An 18,348-nucleotide genomic window follows, 5' to 3' on the forward strand; every position below is an offset into this window, starting at 1 on the left:
ACAGATAAGTGACAAATGTTGCCTTAGCAGCTGGGTGCATGTTTTTTAATAGTATGTTTGAAAAGTGAATAAAAATAAATATTCAAATAGTTTCCATAGGAACACAATTAAGTGTGACCCCCATCTCTTAGTCCTCCTTATTGGTGCATCTGCACCAACCCTACTTTTATAAAGACATTTCAAACATAGCAGTAATTAAGTTAACTCAAGCCGAACTCACAGTTAAGCATAAGTTGTTAGATATCATTTAAGTCCACTTTTCCAAGCACAAGGCAAAGGTAGGGTGCTGATATCCTGCTCCTGGACTTCTAATGGGGACTTGTAGTTCCTGATTTGCTGCATAAGTTATCATGTCAGCCCAGACATCACATAGTACATAGTTAGTTGGTCTCTGGAACTCATTGAAAGTAGAAATAGCAGCAACAGTATAAGCACCCATGTTTCCAAACAACACCCAATCACCCACATGCATTTTGGCAAGTCACAGTGCTCAACAATCCATTCAAGGCCATCACACGTTGGTCTACATCCGCTAGATGATTAATAATTCTCATCTAATTTGGGTCTATTTTGCAGAAGGGGCTTTACATGTGCATGATCATAAAATGATGCAGCTAAATGATCCATATATTCCATCATTCACATAATACATAAAGATTTGTTCACTTGATTCATCTACATCATCAGAGCCTGTCTGTTCATTTAATACAAAAGTTTCTTGACAATGATATTAACAGCAAAAGGTGAAAGCAGATAGAACATAGTATCTGTCGGGTTCAGTGATGATTTTCACTCCACAATCTGATAGGAAATATTTGTCCAATGCTGGATTGATTACATTGGTGTTATATTCACATTTAAGTTTCACATCCTTAGATCCAGAAAGCCCAACACCAATATATATCAGATACATGCTGAAACCAACTTCAGCTCCTATGCCAAATACACAGTGGCATCCATTGGCGATTGCTTGCATGGAGATCTCAGGATCGATACAGCCACTTACCACTTGGAAGCTGACACCAATGACGTCAACATTTAACTCTTTAGCCCATTCTATGTCATTCTAACAGAAATCTGTACTAGCAGGCATTGTGTGTGTGTGTGTTTCATTTCTTCTGTGTTTTTGTTTGTTTGTTTGTTTTGGATGTACACTGAAGCACTCAGGAATGTATAACCATTCAAACACCAAAGGGTACACCCTGCAAGCCTGACCCCTGGCCATTAGCACACAGCTTCTATCCTTCCCTTAGTCCAGAGTCCCCAGCTGCTCCATCTCTTCATGTCATTGTCTCTGCCTCTATCTCTGGTGTCACTATCTCACGGCTTCTCTAGATAGTGTCCTGCACTCTGCTCTTCTACCTTGATAGTCCCAAGGTCCACTGCTCCTGGACTTCAAGATCAACCATTCCCATCCTTTTGTTACAAAATGTCTACTTTTACATTCGCACCACTCACAATCAGTCCTGATAGCAATTATTCACTATTGAACCACAAGAGTCTTATCCCCATTTCCTTTCTCCAGCCCCATCCAGACAGGTTGGAAACCACTTAGTCGAGATTCTACCTTCCCCTGTACCCTCTGAATCTAGGCTCCCTCTTGAAAGCTTGTAAGCAAGTCACTTTATGCTTTTGTAGCTCTCCCATTTTGGGTAGCCAATGTCTAAGTTGTCCATCCGTGTCAACCCTTAGCAGTCAGTTTTTAATGTAACAAACCAAAATCAAACCCATTGCAGTTTGAATCAATTTAGGGGTGCCTCAAAAGACACACCTCTGAGTTTGTTCAAATGGTCAAACTTTCAGTTAGTGTAGTTTTTCTGTTAAGTGCCACTGAGTTGGTTTCAACTCATAGAGACCCTGTATAGTTTCCAAGGATTGTCTGGTGGATTTGAACTGCCAACCTTGTGGTTATTCTACATGACACAGTATTTAAACATTTAAAATATCCAGAGCTTCAATTCTAATGAAAAAAGGACAGCTGGCAAACATTTGGTAGCATCCATATTCTTATTATTTTCCTCTTTTGACTTGATTTGAGTGAATGTTTCCTACAAAGTTTAAGATTTTTGACTAAACTTCTTTTGTCACTGTCCTTAGTCTTTATTGAGATAAATTCTCCATGGAATGCAATCTAGGGAACTGTATTTGGAGGACTTGTTTTCTACATGTGTCACTGACCCCAAAAAGTAGAGTAGTAGACATGACCTTTAAGGAACAAAGAAGGTAATAACTTCATTCATTCAGCAAGTATTGGTTAAGTACCTGCTGTATACAAAACACTCTGCTAGTGTAATTGTACCCACATTCATAAACATAGTAAAGTAGTTGTTCAGATAGAATAAAGGGACACTGAATGATTCAAAATTAGCAAAGATTTGCACCAGGGTTGTATTGTATTTACCATACTTATTCAATCTGTATGCTGAGCAAATAATCCAAGAAGCTGGGTTCTATGAAGAAGATTGTGGCATAAAGATTAGAGGAAGACTTATTAACAACTAGCAATATGCAGATGATACAACGTTGCTTGCTGAAAGCAAAGAGGACTTAAACAAGTTATTAATTTGTATTGAGTTGTACCTCAATACAAAGAAAACAAAAATCTTCACCAGTGATCCAATAAATAACATCAAGATAAATGGACAAAACATTGATGTTGTCAAAGACATTGTTTTGCTTGGATGAACCACCAACACTCTTGGAAGCAACAGTTAAGATATAAAACCACATATGGTGTTAGGGAATTTGCTTCCCACGACCTCATTAAAGTGTTCAAGAGCAAAGATGTCAGTTTGAGGACTAAGGTGCACCTGACCCAAGCTATGATATTTCCAGTAGACTTATAAGTATGTGAAAGTTGGACAATGAATAAGGAAGATCATAGAAGTATTATGATCTTCAGAATGTTGGAGTTTGAATTATGGTGTTAGATGAGAATATTAAAATTACCAGGGATTGCCAGGAGAACAAATAAAGCTGTAGTAGAAGTACAGCCAGAATGCTCCTTAAAAGCCAGCATGACCAGACTTCGTTTCTTGTGCTTCAGACTTATTTTCAGGAGGGACCTGTCCCTAGAGAAAAACATCATGCTTGATAAAATGGAGGGTCAGTGAAAAAAAAGAAGACACCCCCCCCCAATGAGAAGAATTGGCCCACTTGGCAGCAGCAATGGGTTAAAGCATAGCAACAATTATGAGATTGGCACAGGACCAAGCAGTGGTTTGTTTTGTTCTGCATAAAGTTGTTATGAGTCATTACCAACTCAAAGTCACCTAACAACAGCAACAAGCAAGCAAGCTAGTAACATCACACAAAATCAAATTTATCACGTCATACTTTAGACTATAAATCACAACTAATAGGCCCAAAAGCTTTGAGTCATATTGTTGAATATTCATTTTTATATCAGACAAAATAATGAATAGACAGGTTTTTTTTGTAACAAATTATGATTGATGACATGTTGCATTATTTGAAATCTATACCTCCTTGTGTGACACTGTAGGATCAGCACTGGACTATGAAGCACAAGATTGGCAGTTCAAACCTACCAGCTGCTTCTTGTAAACTACGTGTCAGAATTGACTAGACAGAACTTAAAAATAACATTACTTCCTGATAGGGAAAAAAAGGCCATATTATATTGTATATATTTGTGTTTAATTTTGTAGAATGTTGAACAGAAATAAGCAAAATAAAGTTCTGACTAAAAGTTTAGCATAAATTTTATCCATAATCTGATATCACTTTAAAGAAAAGGTTGCCTTGCACAATTTTGTTTCATTAAAGTTTCTAGTTAACTGAGTTTTAAACGATTTTAAAAAGGGGCCAGTCTATGCTGCATCATCACAGGCAGACTTAGTGTTAAGAACACTAAGAATATTGACTTACAGAATATTAAGAACCTTTGAGCTATTTGCCATTTAATATGTAAATTTGCCCACATTTTCAAATTATTGAGCCAAGCCTGTTGTTTCTAAGTGCCATAAATTGTTCTTCATAATCGCCTTAACTTGCTGCTTGTCAAGCTTTACATCTTTGAAAAGGCTTCAGCCTTTTCTTGTACTATGCTGTTGTTATAAAGTGCCATCAAGTAGGTTCTGAATGATAACGACCCTTTATAGAGTTTCTGAAGAGTAGCTGGTGGGTTTGAACTGTTTACCTTGTGGTTTGAAGTCCAGTCCTGATCCTACCGTGTCACACCATTGTTGCTGCTGTTAAGTGTCATTGAGTCTTTTACGACCCATAGCAACCCTGCACAGGGTTTCCAAAGAGTAGCTGGTGAGCTTCAACCAAAGACCTTGGGTTGGACCTTTCAGTAAAGCACATTAACCCACAGCAGCACACAAGGACTCCAGCCACACCATGTTGTTGTTGTTGTTGTTAAGTGCCATGGAGTCGATTCTGACCCATAGCGACCCTGTATAGGGTTTCCAAGGAGCAGCTGGTAAGCTTGAACCACCGACCTTGCAGTTCAAATGACTTTGCAGTCTGGCGCATTAACCCACAGTGCCGCAAATATTAATGGCATATACCCATTCCAACAGACATACAAATTCTACTTAAAGACACAGTTAGGAACAGATCTTCTTTATAACCCTTGGATTATCTGTACTTAGTTTCTGATACTGGCAATATGGGTTCATTTTATTTTGTTCTTTTTATATTCAAAGAGATATGCAGGAGAAGTTGCTTTGAATTAAAAACAAAAGAAAATTAAAATCCACTGTCATAGAGTCTATTAAACTCAAAACATGTAGAAATATAAAATAACATTTTATTAGAAATTATTAAAATATTCTATATAGATGACAACAATATGGCTTCACTGGAATTGTATTAATAGTAGTTGAGAAACGCAAGACAAGTTTTTCCCTATAGCAACATCTTGTCCTTCAGACATTTTAAGAAGTTCATATTCTACATAATTATGAGCTCTTGAGACCCTATATTCTAGGAATTTATAATAATCATCATTTTAATTGGTTCTACCACATAGAAAGAACAGATAACTGTTTGATAAGAACATTTTATATAAATAATTAAACCATCTTATGAGTTTTCTCTATTTCACAGTTATTGTTTCAAAGAGAGACAAGCCTTGGATTTAATAGTATGTCATTCATAGAATATTTGAATAAAAGAGGGATTTCCTGGATGGTGCACATGGTTTAACATGTTTGACTGCTAAACACTTCAGATTTAATTTTAAAACTCCAATCATTGAAAACCAGAAGGAGCATAGTTTCACTCTAACACAAATGGGGTTGCCTCGAGTCAGAATGGATGGTAAATAGTAACTGGCAAAATGGAAGGAGACACTGTTATAAAGCAAAAATCAATATATATTGGTTCAAATATAGAACATTTTTCCACCAGATAAAATCACCTTGGTTTATGTATGTTTTTAAAATCTCTCAAGTTCCTAGAAAGTCACTGAGACTAATTTAAGAAGGCAGTTTGATATCAGAATCAATATGAAATGAAACTGGAAGTGAAATGTCAGGTACCATAACAGTTGTACAAGGACTATTTGCTTCATCACTTTCTGGTCTCATTCCTTTGTGACTTTGCTATTTCTATGATAGAGTTCTTATTTTCTCTGGGAACTGATTTTGTGCTTCCAACACACCAATACTTTTTTTTTTCCCTGCAGTCTAAATTCAGGAATTTGACACATTTAATATAATTGGCTTACTTAATTATAGTATGAGTCATGATTCCATCTTCCCTTGGGTCATGTAACCACTTCTGTTTCTATCTATGGTCTTCTTTATATAATAAAACTTTACACACACACAAACACATTCTTATCATGACTTCTGCAATGAATTGTCATTGTTGTTAAGTGCCATTGAGCCATTTCTGGCTCATAGCGACTCTGTCTAAGGTTTCCGAAGTGGGGCTGGTGAGTTTAAACTGTCAACCTTGCAGTTCAAACTGACCTTGCAGTCCCGTGCTTATCTTACATTGCCACAATTATGGCAGGGCCAATTCAAATACATGGAAATTTTGCATGTGTTATGTACTATATTTGGCATTATTAACTTCACTTATTTTACCTGTAAACATTTAATTGATTTAAATTGATCATTTTTATCCCCTCTTACTCAACCATATTAGAATGACCAAAGTAAATTTTAAGTAAGATGAATGACACTGGAGAACGTATATCCTCAAATATTACTGCATTGTGTAAGTATCTATGTAGCTGATGTTGGTTTTAAATCTTAGTCAAAAGTTAAAAGTTAATTCTTTGACAGTTTCCCTTAGAACCACTTGGTGTTTTTTTTGTTTTTTTTGTTTTTAAGATCTGGTGATATTTGAGGACACAAGTGAGAATAAATTAAATTAAATATTTTTTATGTGAATAATCTGTTTTGGCAAAACATATTGAGGCACCATTACACAATGTTTCTTAAACTGAGCGTCAGATTTGTACAGCAGTGCCCACCTCATAGGAGGGCTAGTGCAGAGGGTTCATACTAGGGTGAGTAATATATTAATGCAAAAATATATTCAAAGAAGTATTTTAAATATCTCTTGGGAATCAAATATATTTCTTATAAATATTTGGACGATACATACAAGGCTGAGGAATATTGGATGTTTGGCAATATATGAGGATAGAACTCAAGGGGAGAGACTTCAAAGATCAGGTCAAGTCTGAGGTTTTAAGAGGCTGGCCATATAATAACTGAACTGAGGAAAGATACAGCACCACAAGGAAAAGTTAAGGCTGATGTTGCTATTAAGTGTTTTTGAGTCAGTTTCAACTCATAGTGACTTTTATATGGTTTCTGAGAAGTGACTAGTGTGTTTGAGCCACTGACCTTACAGTTCAAACTGACCTTTTGGTCCAGTGCTTATTCTATATCACCATACCAGTCTATAACACCATAGAAAGACTCCATTGATTGTGGAGAGAAAATTAATGGAACACTCAATTGGAGCAGCTAGACAGAGTAGAAACAAGGGAATTTTAGAGAGAGTTAAGTTATAGGATCTGGCATAGAGTCATTTATTTAGCAGATATTCATATCATAAATGTTATAATCCAGTGACTTAGAGAACATACTTCAGACACAAAAAGAGACTCAGAAAAATTCAATAACACAATTTTTATATTCCAAATTGGAGTTTAAATCCTAAATCTCTTTTTGTTGGGCAAATAACACACATCTTACTTGTGAGGATGGATGAAGTAATGTTTGAGTACTCATTAAATAAATTGCTCCCGTTTTTATTATTTTATATTACTAGTGTTAGTTATAGGGTTTTTTTCTTTATAACAAGCACTTTGCTAAATCTTTTCATTTATTTAAATCTTCTTAAATAAATTGAAGACAGTGGTGATGGTTGCAATACATGATGAACATAATTAATGTCACTGAATTGCATGAGCAAAATGTTAAAATCTAATTTTTCTGTTGTGGTGCTGCGGATTAATACAATGGACTGCAAGCTCGGTTTTAACCACAAGGTTGGAGGTTCAAGCTCACCAATCGTTCTTTGGAAACTCTATACAGGGTCACTATCGGTCGAACCAACTCGATGGCAGTTAACAACATATCTATCTATCTATCTATATCTATATGTATGATCCATATTCAAACTGGAAAGTATCCAATAGTTACAGTATGTTCAAATGTAAAGAGAAAATTAAATGTTTAATTTGACAGCCTGATCATTAAAATACTGATTAAAAAAAAAAAAAAACAGTTTCCAAATAAGGGGCAACCACTAGTCTTTTAAGTAACCTTTTCCCCGACATTTTCTTAGTGACTTGTGGAAGTTAATGTGCTGGGCCTGTGATAAGAAGCTGCTCTGTAGCAGGCCATCAGTGCTACCTAAAAGCAAACTGAACTGGCATAAATAATTGTGTTGTAGAAAGCTTTTCTGTTGCACCTTGCGGATCATTGAAAATTTACATATCTTAGGTAAACCTTTGTTGGCTTCTGTCATTTCTGCACTATTATGTGCCTTTCTGGATAATTAACAGCTAATGTGAAAAAAGAGATGGGAAAAAACCTTGAAATTTCTGATAGAGGATCCTCAGACCTCTTCTCTTATCTGTGCATTGCAGCTTCTTGATTTCAAAAGAAGTTTCAAAACCTTTGTTAAAAATGTCCCCGAGTCCCTGTTTGAATGAACCAAATGACATTCAGCTAAAATTATTCTGCTTCTTCCACAATTAAATTTCATTATCATGAACTGTCAAAGAAAAATGGAAGGCCTCTTAACTAATGTGTCAGATGTTTGCTCAGTATATCTTGTGGCATGGACTGTATAAAGCTGTGTGAGGTGTTTGCAGGGGGGATAAAAATAACTATAATTTTACAGAATTGTGTGGGCAATATTCATCCTTCATTACAACTGTCTCCCTATTCCCTCCCCCCAGTTAAAAAAAAAATCCTTTAGAGAGAAGCTGCCCAACCATTTCATTAATGTTCAGATGTTGTAGGCAACTTAGAAATGTAGGTTCTTTAAGTGACTTCTTTGTCTTATTTTTTTTATCATTAGTATTAGACTTTTGACAACTTTAAATGCCATTCCCTATATCAAATAATTTATTATTACAGTAGATTTATTGATCAACAAAATTCATGAACATTATTATAAAATTATACTCCAATTTCTGTTACTATGAACAGGATATCAGTTTATATCTAAGATACTATAGTTGTTGTTTCTGTTAAGTGCTGTGGAGTCAGTTCCAACTCATACTGACCTTGTGTAGGGTTTCTAAGACTGTTGCTGTTTTTGTTGCTGTTAAGTGTCATGGAGTCAGTTCCAACCCATAACTACCATGTATAGGGTGTCTGAGGAGCAGTTTGTGAGCTTGAACTGCCAGCTTTACAGTCCAAATAGCTTTGCAGTCCAGCATAGAAGTGTAGAAATTCATTTCCCAGCACCAACTTTTTGAGTTTATTTTTTCATTCAAATAAACTATATCTCTTCAATTGCCATGTCTGAGTATGCTGAATATTTATTCTTTTTATATGTTTAAAAGAGTTGTTGCTATTGTTGTTAGGTACTATCAGTTGTTTCTGACTAATAGTGACCTGGTGTAGGGTTTCTGAGGCCGTAAACCTTTATAGGACAAGAAAGAAAACCTCATCTTTCTCCCGAGGAGCAGTTCATGACTTTAAACTGTCGGCCTTGCAGTTAGCAGTCCAGTGATTACTCTACAGCATCACCAGTGCTCCGTTAATATATTTTGTTGTTGTTGTTAAGTGCCATCGAGTTGGTTGCAACTCACAGCTACCTTGTACAGGGTCTCCAAGGAGTGGCTGATAAGTTTGAACTACCAACCTTGAACTTTAAACTGACTTTAAGTTCAAGTTCTTATCCTCTAGCACCACATAATTAGAGCACATAATTTCTACCTCTTTAAAAAATGTGTTCCTATTGCTTGAGTGAGGTCATAAATTAGTTATCTGCCAATTAATTACTCACTTTATGGAGCATCCAAGAAAAATATAGAGTCCCATTTTAGGTTTTGTTCTTTGTCTTTCTACTATTCCTAATCTTTTGTGTACTCAGAGAACACAAACACAGAAAATGTATAACGGTATCATTCAAGCAATATCAATGGTTCTGCTTCCATAAAGATTTTTTTTTAAAAAAGCTTTTATTGGGAATTGAATGATAGTTTACATGTGATAATATTGGTTTTGTACTCATTCTATAGTATTTCTTTTCAATGCAATGATTACAATCCCCTCCAAGCATCATCATTCAACAGCATTTCTTTCTATACTCTCTGGTTTTTGTTTTTTTAGGCACACAAAAACACTCAGGAATATTTACTCATTTAAACAACCAAAGGGCACATTTTATAAGACTTCCTCCTGTTTTCCAGCACACAGCCTTTCTCTTTCCATGAGTCTAGAGTCCTTAGTTGCTGTATCTTCCATTTCATCATCTCTGCATCCATCTCTGGTGTCACTGCTTCCCTGGTTAGGGTACCATGATCCGCTCATGCTCTTCTCTCTTTATGGTCCTAGTGTCTTCTCTTCCTGCAATTCAAGATTAATCAGTCCCCCCTTTATGTTACAAAACTTTTACCTTTACAGTTGTGAGAATCGCATTTAGTTATAACAGTTACTCGCTATTGAATCATAAGAATCTTATCCTCATCTCATCTGTCTAAATTATTTGCATTCTCAGATTCGTTAACCCCAACAACAATTCTAAAAGATGGGTAATATTACTTTTCATATTTTACAGATGAGAAAACTGGGATGATACAAATGAATTAAATCCTTCAAAATAATTCAACTACAAAGTGCCAAAACAGTGATAGAAACACAAGCTTTCTGACCCCCTAACATTTATATTAAATATTATATACTTTTATAAAATCTTCTTGCATAGCATTAAATTACTTCAAATAGGCTCTTATGTTTGTAACTCCCATCAGAAGTTTTTGCCCTGCTGCATGTGTCTGGGTAGGAGAAAGTGGTAGAAAATTCTGATAGAATTAAATGATTCAATTGTTAGCATTTTACAGAGTTAATTGTGATCGTAAAATCTTGGAAATTTAATGTGTATAAAATGAGTCCTCTCATCAAGAACTGAGATGCTCACTACCATTAAGAAGAAACATTCATGAATGTAGTGCCCCCTTTGGAACCCAAGATCCCTATTTTTGAAGCTCCTCAACCCAGGGTCAGAAAGCTGTGACATGAGGGGATTGCAGAGGACTGAGAGAGGAACAGCAGCAACAGTACAAAGAACCAGAGCATGAGACAAAGCAGTGGGATATCTAACCCATGGAGCAAGTAAAGTTGAATGATTTTGCATTTCTATACACCAGTAATAGGGAATCATAAATGAAGTGAAAATTAGGGAAACAATTATATTTATAATAGCATCTAAAACAAGCAAGTTGAAGAAGCATGGTGAAAGAATACACCCCTGTTGCACACCTTTCTTCATTTTAAACCATTCAATGTCCCATGTTCTGTTTGAACAACTACTTCTTGGTCCACGTACAGATTCCTCATGAGCACAATTAAGTGTTCAGGAATACTCATACTTCGCAATGTTGTCCATGGCTTGTCATGACCCACACAATCAACTGCCTTTACGTACTCAATAAAGCACAGGTAAACATCTTTCTCTGATTTCAGCCAAGATCCATCAGACATTAGTAATGACATCCCTCATTCCACATCCTCTTCTGAATCTGGCTTGAACCTCTGGAAGTTCTCTGTCAATGTGTGCTTGCAGCCATTTCTGTATTACTTTTAGTAAAACTTTACTTGCGTGGGATATGAAATATTGTCTGATGATTTCCACATCCCGTTAAAATGTTTACTGATGAAGATCAAAAAGCACAGCCTTCAGTATGGATTGCATGTCAATGTAAATTAAAAAAAAAAATTCCTCACCACTGGACCAATAAAAAACATTCTTATCAACGGAAAAATGATTGAAGTTGTCAAGGACTTCATTATTCTAGGATCAACTATTAACATTCATGGACGCAGCAGTCAAGAAATCAAACAACGTATTGCATTAGGGAAATCTGCTGCACAAGACCTTTTTGAAGTGTTGAAGAGCATAGATGTCAGCTTGAGGACTAAGGTGTCCGTGACCCATGCAATGGTATTTTCAATAACCTCATTGTTGTTGTTAGGTGCCATCGAGTTAGTACTGACTCATAGTGACCCTATGCACAACAGAACTAAACACTGTGAATAAGGAAGACCCTAGAAGAATTTATGCTTTTGAGTTATGGTGTTGGAGGAAAATAGTGAAAATGCAATGGGCTGCCAAAAGAACAAACAGATCTGTGTTGGAAGAAGTGCAGTCGGAGTTCTCCTTGGAGGATGGCCAAAGTTTGTCTCTCATACTTTGGACATTTTGTCAGGAGGGACCAGTTGCTGGAGAACGGTATCATGTTTGGTCAGATGAAGGGTCAGAAAAAAAGAGGAAGACCCCCTGCGAGATGAATTGGGAAAGTGGCAGCATTAATGGGCTTAAGTGTGGCAACAATTTTGAGGTTGGCCTAGGATCGGACAGTGTTTTGTTCTGTTGTGCATAGGGTGGCTATGAGTGGGTACCGCTTTGATGGCACCTAACAACAACAACAAAGACAATTAAATACTTTAGGAACAAATCTAATGAGGGAGTTGATATACAGTGAAAACTATAAAATACTGCTGAAAGAGATTAAAAAAGACTTAATTAAATGAAAAATCATCCCATGTCCACGGAGTGGAATAAATGTTATTGTTAAAATGTCAGTACTACCCAAAGATGTCTATAGATTCAACATAATCCTGATCATGATTCCAACAGACTTCTTTACAGAAATAGAAAACAAGTCTTTTAATTTTAAATGAATGACATAAGCCTCAAATAGCTGAAACAATGTTGAATAGAACAAAGTAGAAGCACTCGTACTTTCTGATTTTAAAAGTACTAGACAGCTATCAAATAAATATTGGTGCTTCTGAAATATGGTATAGATGAAAAATATTGAATAAACCAGGAACTATCAGGAGAAAAAACAAATTTGACTTTCAAGAAACACAGCCATGATGTCCCTTAAATTTAATAGTGACAAGAGTTTATCTCATGTAATCTAAACAGGTTGTCTGGAGGCATCAGTCCTTAGTGAAGGATATCATGATTTGTAGCATAGAGGGTCAGCAAAAAAGAGGAAGACACACAACTAGGTGAACTGACATAGTGGCTGTTATAGTGGGCTAAAATACGGCAATGATTGTGGATTGTACAGGACCAAGAAATATTTTCGTCTTTTGTACATAGTGTCAGTCAGTATAAGTCAGAATTGACTAAAAGACATATAACAACAACATCATACAGTTACATTAACCAAAACAACCTTATTTTGAAACAGCAATAAAAATGTAGACTAATGGTATAGGATTGAGAGTTAATAAATTAACCCACACATCTATGTTCAAGTGGTTTTTTTCAAGAATGTTAAATCCATTCAAAGGGAAAAGAATCTTTTCAATAAATCATGATGGGAAAAGTGAATTTTCACATGCAGAAAATAATCAGGATTCATGTTTCACATCATATAAAAAAAACAAATTTAAAATTAAGACCTAAATGTGCAAATTGAAATCACAAAACTCTTAGAATTAGAGGCAAAGCTGTCAGTCCTAGCTTTCAACATAATAACAAAAGCACAAACTGCAATAGAAAACCTAATAAAATAGGCCATCACAAGATTTATATCTTTTGTTCATTAAAAGACTTTACCAAAGTTAAAAGACCAACGGGTAGAATATCTTCAGAAAACTCATTTTCAACAAGGATATCATGACCAAAATAGATATATAATTTCAACAATTTTACAGCAAAAGAAAAATAAACACATTATAAAATGGGCAAAGGACTTCAATATACATTTTACCACAGATAATATTCAAAGAGTCACCAAACACATGGAAAGGTGCTCAATGTCATTAGCTCCCAGAGAGATGGCAATCTAAATCACAATTATATGCCACCTTACTCCCACTATTGTCCTTATTGAGTGCTATTGAGTCCATTATGACTCATAGTAACCTTCTGAGGGGCAGCTGGTGCATTTAGACTGCCAATCTTGTGGTTAGCAGTCCAGTACTTATCCTACAGTGCTACACTAGAACTTACCTAAACTATGATGGATAAAATAGAAACTATAAAAAGAAAGAATATTAAACAGAAAATCAAACAACATCAGGATGTGAGAGGAATTACTGCATGATAAGCACCAATAGAAAAGTTGGTGGTTCAAATCCACCTGCCACTTCTTGGAACCCTATACAAGTTCACTATGAATCAAAACGAATCAACAACACTTAACAACAACAGCAACAACCCTTTGCTGGTGCAAATGCAAAATGGTAAAGCCATTGTGGAAAACTATGGAGTACACTCGAAAATCTAAAAATAGATCTGCCATTTGTCCCAGAATTTCCACTCCAACTTGTCTGTACAAAATATTTTAAAGCAGACACTCAAAAAGAATCTTGTACACAAATGTTCATTGCAACACTATTCACAATAGCCAAAACAATCTAAATACCCATCAACAATGCAAAAATAAAATGTGATACAAAGCAAATGTGTTAATGTCTCTGAGTCTCTACTTTATCAATTATGATGTCCTTTTGCAGGGGTGATTCCCTCCTGATAACATGGCCAACATGTTAAAAATATGTGTGAAAAAGTCTTACCATCCTCACTTTTAAGGAGAGTTCTGACTGTACATTTTCCAAATCACATTTGTTTCTTTGGTAGCCCAATGTATATTCAATATTCTTTGCCAACATCTTAATTCACATACATAAATTCTTCTTCAATCTTCCTTAATTATTGTTGAGCTTTCACATGCATTTGAGGCAGTTGAAACTATCCTGGCTTCAGTCAAGTTCACCTTAGTACTCAGTGACATCTTTGCATTTTAACACTTTAAAGAGGTTTTCTGATGCAGATTTGCCCAAAGATTTCTTGACTACTACTTCTATAGGTGTTGATTGTGGATCCAAGGTTTTCCAACTTCTGATCCATCTTTGCATCCAATTTTCAAATTTCAATCACCAGTAATTTTTACTGCATCTTGAGTGCATATTTCATCAATTTTAGACTGCAGAAGTGTGTAAAAATACTCAATTTCTTCATCTTAGTAGTTGGCATGTAAATTTGAATAGCTGTGTTATTAGGTGGTCTTTCTTGTAGGCATATGGATCTCACTGTATTATTTACTAACCCTGCATACATCTTAGAAACATTTTATGACTTTGGTAGTGTGTAATTACACATGGTACTTCAGAGAGATGGAGATTTCATTGTTGGGTAAGAAAAGGGAAACATTTACTAGCAATCTACATGGAATATCTTTACTTATATGGTGCTCCCAGTATGAAGTATATAGAAGGCATGCATTACAATCTCCTGCCCTTTGGGATGTTCAGTTAGTTCTTTGAAGAGCAGAAATGTGAATTTGGTTAACTTACCTAGAGTTAAAAGTAATTATTCAAGATCATTCCTTTGATCTTAGTTTGGGCCTGTTAATGTTGCTATGCACCAGTTTCAGACTTTAAAACATGTCTTAAAATAAATGGAATGTAGTCACCAGGTTATGTTTTTCTAACCTATCCTTCTCTAGACAGGAAAAAAAAGCAGTAAAAACAAATTTTTCATTTCTGTTTATAGCTGTCTAGATTTCACTTGCTCAGTAAGCAATTCTATTTTGTACTAAAATGAGTTGCTTATCTTGATTTTAAGCAATTAAAACTATTTAAGCAGATCATCAGCTTTTAAAATATTGAACTTCATGTGTTCTTGCATATTTTCAAATCTCATGGAAAGAGAAAGGCTGTATGCTGGCCTCCAGGAGGCAGGATGTGCCCCTGGGTTATTTTTTTGTTTTGTTTTGTTTTATATATACAAGAACACTCAGAAATATATAATCATTTAAACACAAAAAGAGCACATTCTGCAAGCTTGCTTCATGGTCACAAGCACACAGCCTTTCTCTTTCCATGAGTCTAGAGTCCTAAGCTGCTCTATTTCACCATGTCCTCATCTCTGCCTCCATTTCTGGTGCTTCTGCTTCTCTGGATAGGGTCCCACATTCCACTTTTGCTCTACTCCCTTGATGGTACTAGGGTCCTCTGTTCCTGGACTGTAAGATTAACTACCCCCCTTTTTATTAAAGAACTTCTACGTTTACTGTTCTGACAATCACAATTAGTAATGATAACAATTACTCACTGTTGAATCATGAAAACCTTATCTCCATATCTTTTCACCAGATACATTTAGAGAAGAGAACTCTCCAGTACGGAGTCTACTTTACCCCGCACACTCTGAAATTAAACTCCCTCTTGAAAACTTCTAAGCAAGTCACTTTGTGCCTTTATAGATCCCCATTTTATGTAGCCAGTGTCTAAGTTGACTGTCCCTGTCAACCCTGAATAGAGAGGGGATAGGATTGTTACTTGATGTGAAGACTCCTTCCCTCTCAGTTGGTATTTTGAGCCTCTACATCCATAAGTATTCTGTTGGGTCACCTTTCTTTGGAATGGGCACCAATACAGATCTCTTCCAATCAGTCATTCGGATAGTTGTCTTCCAAATTTCTTGGCAGAGATGAGTGAGTGCCTCCTGTGCCGCCTTACTTTCCTCAAAGATTTCAATTTTTATTCCATCAATTACTGGTACCTTGTTTTTTGCCAATTCTTTCAATGCACCTTGGACGTCCTCTTTGGTATCATTGACTCTTTTTTTGTGTGTGTGAATTATATCATAGTTTACATGAAAGGACTTTAGTTTAACATTCATTCTATCGTATATCGTTTCATTGCCATGGTTCCGATTCCCTCCATGCATCATCAACTGATCAAAGGGTATACCCTACAAACCAGCCCCCCTGAGTCTTCAGCACACAGTCCCTCTCCCTCTCTAGATCCAAAGTCCCCAGCCGCTTCTTCACTACACGTCGTCATCGTCTCTGCCTCTATCTCAGGCATCGATGCTTCTCTGGGTAGGGTACCTCTCTCGGCTTTACTCCGTTGATGGTCCTAGAGACCTCCGCTCCTAGATTGGAGAATTAATCACTCCCTTCCTTGCTACAAAATGCCTACCTTTACATTTCCAACCCTCACAATCAGTCCTGATACAATTATTCACTGTAGTATCACTAGTGACCCATCTGCTTTTCATTTCATCAACCTCGCCTAGACAGATTGGATAGTACTCACTGGAGATTCTGCCTTCCTCCGTGCCCCCTAGCTCTAGGTTTCCTCTTGAAAGCTTGTAAGCCAGTCACTTCTTGCCTTTGTAGACCCCCCCACCCATTTGGTTATCCAATGTCCAAGTTGCCCATTCTATCTACTCTGTGAGTGGAGGGGGTGGGAATGTTTCTTGCTGTAAGGATTTGTTCCCTCTTTTGAGTCACTGAATCGGTTGGTGTAGGTCAAGTTCACCAAATTGTATCAGATCACTCTTTTTTTTCTCTTATTTCTTCTCCTGGTTGAGCTCTGATCATCCAGTCATCCGGGCCAGGTCATGTGGGTACCATCTGCAAGCGTGGGCGTATTTGTGCACCTGCCCTCTCTTCCCATCAGCTGGTAGCTCTACTCTCCTCTCGAGTCCTCCGTGGCCACACCACTGACTCTGGGCCCAAGAGTCCCCAGGTCTCCTCACACTACTGGCCAACCAGGTCCCCATCTGGGTCCACAGAAGCCCACTGAGCATTGTAGGACTTAGTTTGCCGCTTCATTGCTGCTTTTACCCCACTTGCCCCTATCGGTGGTGCGTGTGGTCACCAATCAGGGCGTGTATGTCCGTTGAGTCTTAGTCTTAAAGGGGGGTTTGCATTCAGGGGACCCGACCACTTGCTTTGATGTTTCCTGGGGAAGCGATTTGTTCGTTATTGTAGTGACAGTCCATCTGCCTCTATTGTTTTGGATTTTTCTGTAGGTCTTTCTTTCAGGATGTATATTTTGTTCTTCTAGCCACTCCAGGCTGGTCTGCTCGTGCTTTCAAGTGGAAATTTCTCATCTCTGGAGATCTGGATGTGGTTCAGGTTTCTACCTATAGTCTTATGTATTGCAAATGCTCCGCAGGAATCTTCCTTCACTGGGTACGCTGTAGCCCCATTTTAGGTATTCCAATCAGTTATAGGCAGAAGACGGACTTACAAGCCTTCTATGGTGATGTTTCTGACTATTCCTTTCTCTCCCCCTCCAGTGTCTACTCTATATTATAATGCAAGGAAAACCAAGATTCAAAAAACAGCCAAGCATCTTAACACCATTCATCCCCCTCCCCCATTCCAACCATGACTCAATCCCTGTACCCTAGAGCCCTGCAGTTCCAAGGCTGTGCATTTATCATCCTTTATCTCTGTCCCATTTGGGTCATTCAAACATGCCCAATTGTTCTCCAATCTGCCCCGTTCCTCCACTTCCCTCTCCCTCCCTGCATATTGCCCCCTCCCCAGCACACAAGCTCTCCTTTGTCCAATCTCCGCCCTGAGCTCCTCCCTCCCTCTTCCCCCCACCCATCACCACTTCCCAGCAACCAACAAAACTTCCCCCTACCCCCCTTTAATATCGTTTCTTTTTCTTAGTCTTTTACAGTAGTAGTCCTATGCAGTATTTCTCTTTTTGTGACTAAATAATTTCACTCAGCATAATGTCCTCAAGGTTCATACATGTTATGCAGTGGCTTACTGCTTCCTTGTTATTCTTCAAGGTAGCATAATACTCCATTGTGTGTATGTACCACAGTTTGTTTATCCATTCTTCAGTTGATGGGCACTTTGGCTGTCTCCATCTTTTTGCTATTGTAAATAGTGCTGCTATA

At 37.1% G+C, this 18,348-nt stretch overlaps 1 pseudogene; it reads right to left on the bottom strand.

The window, feature by feature from the left end:
* Positions 1–243: 243 nt before the first annotated feature.
* Positions 244–14,306, bottom strand: LOC102827461 (annotated as a pseudogene).
* Between the last annotated feature and the right edge of the window lie 4,042 nt (positions 14,307–18,348).

Source organism: Chrysochloris asiatica, unplaced genomic scaffold (assembly GCF_000296735.1).
Source record: "Chrysochloris asiatica unplaced genomic scaffold, ChrAsi1.0 scaffold00201, whole genome shotgun sequence".
Classification (NCBI taxonomy): domain Eukaryota; kingdom Metazoa; phylum Chordata; class Mammalia; order Afrosoricida; family Chrysochloridae; genus Chrysochloris; species Chrysochloris asiatica.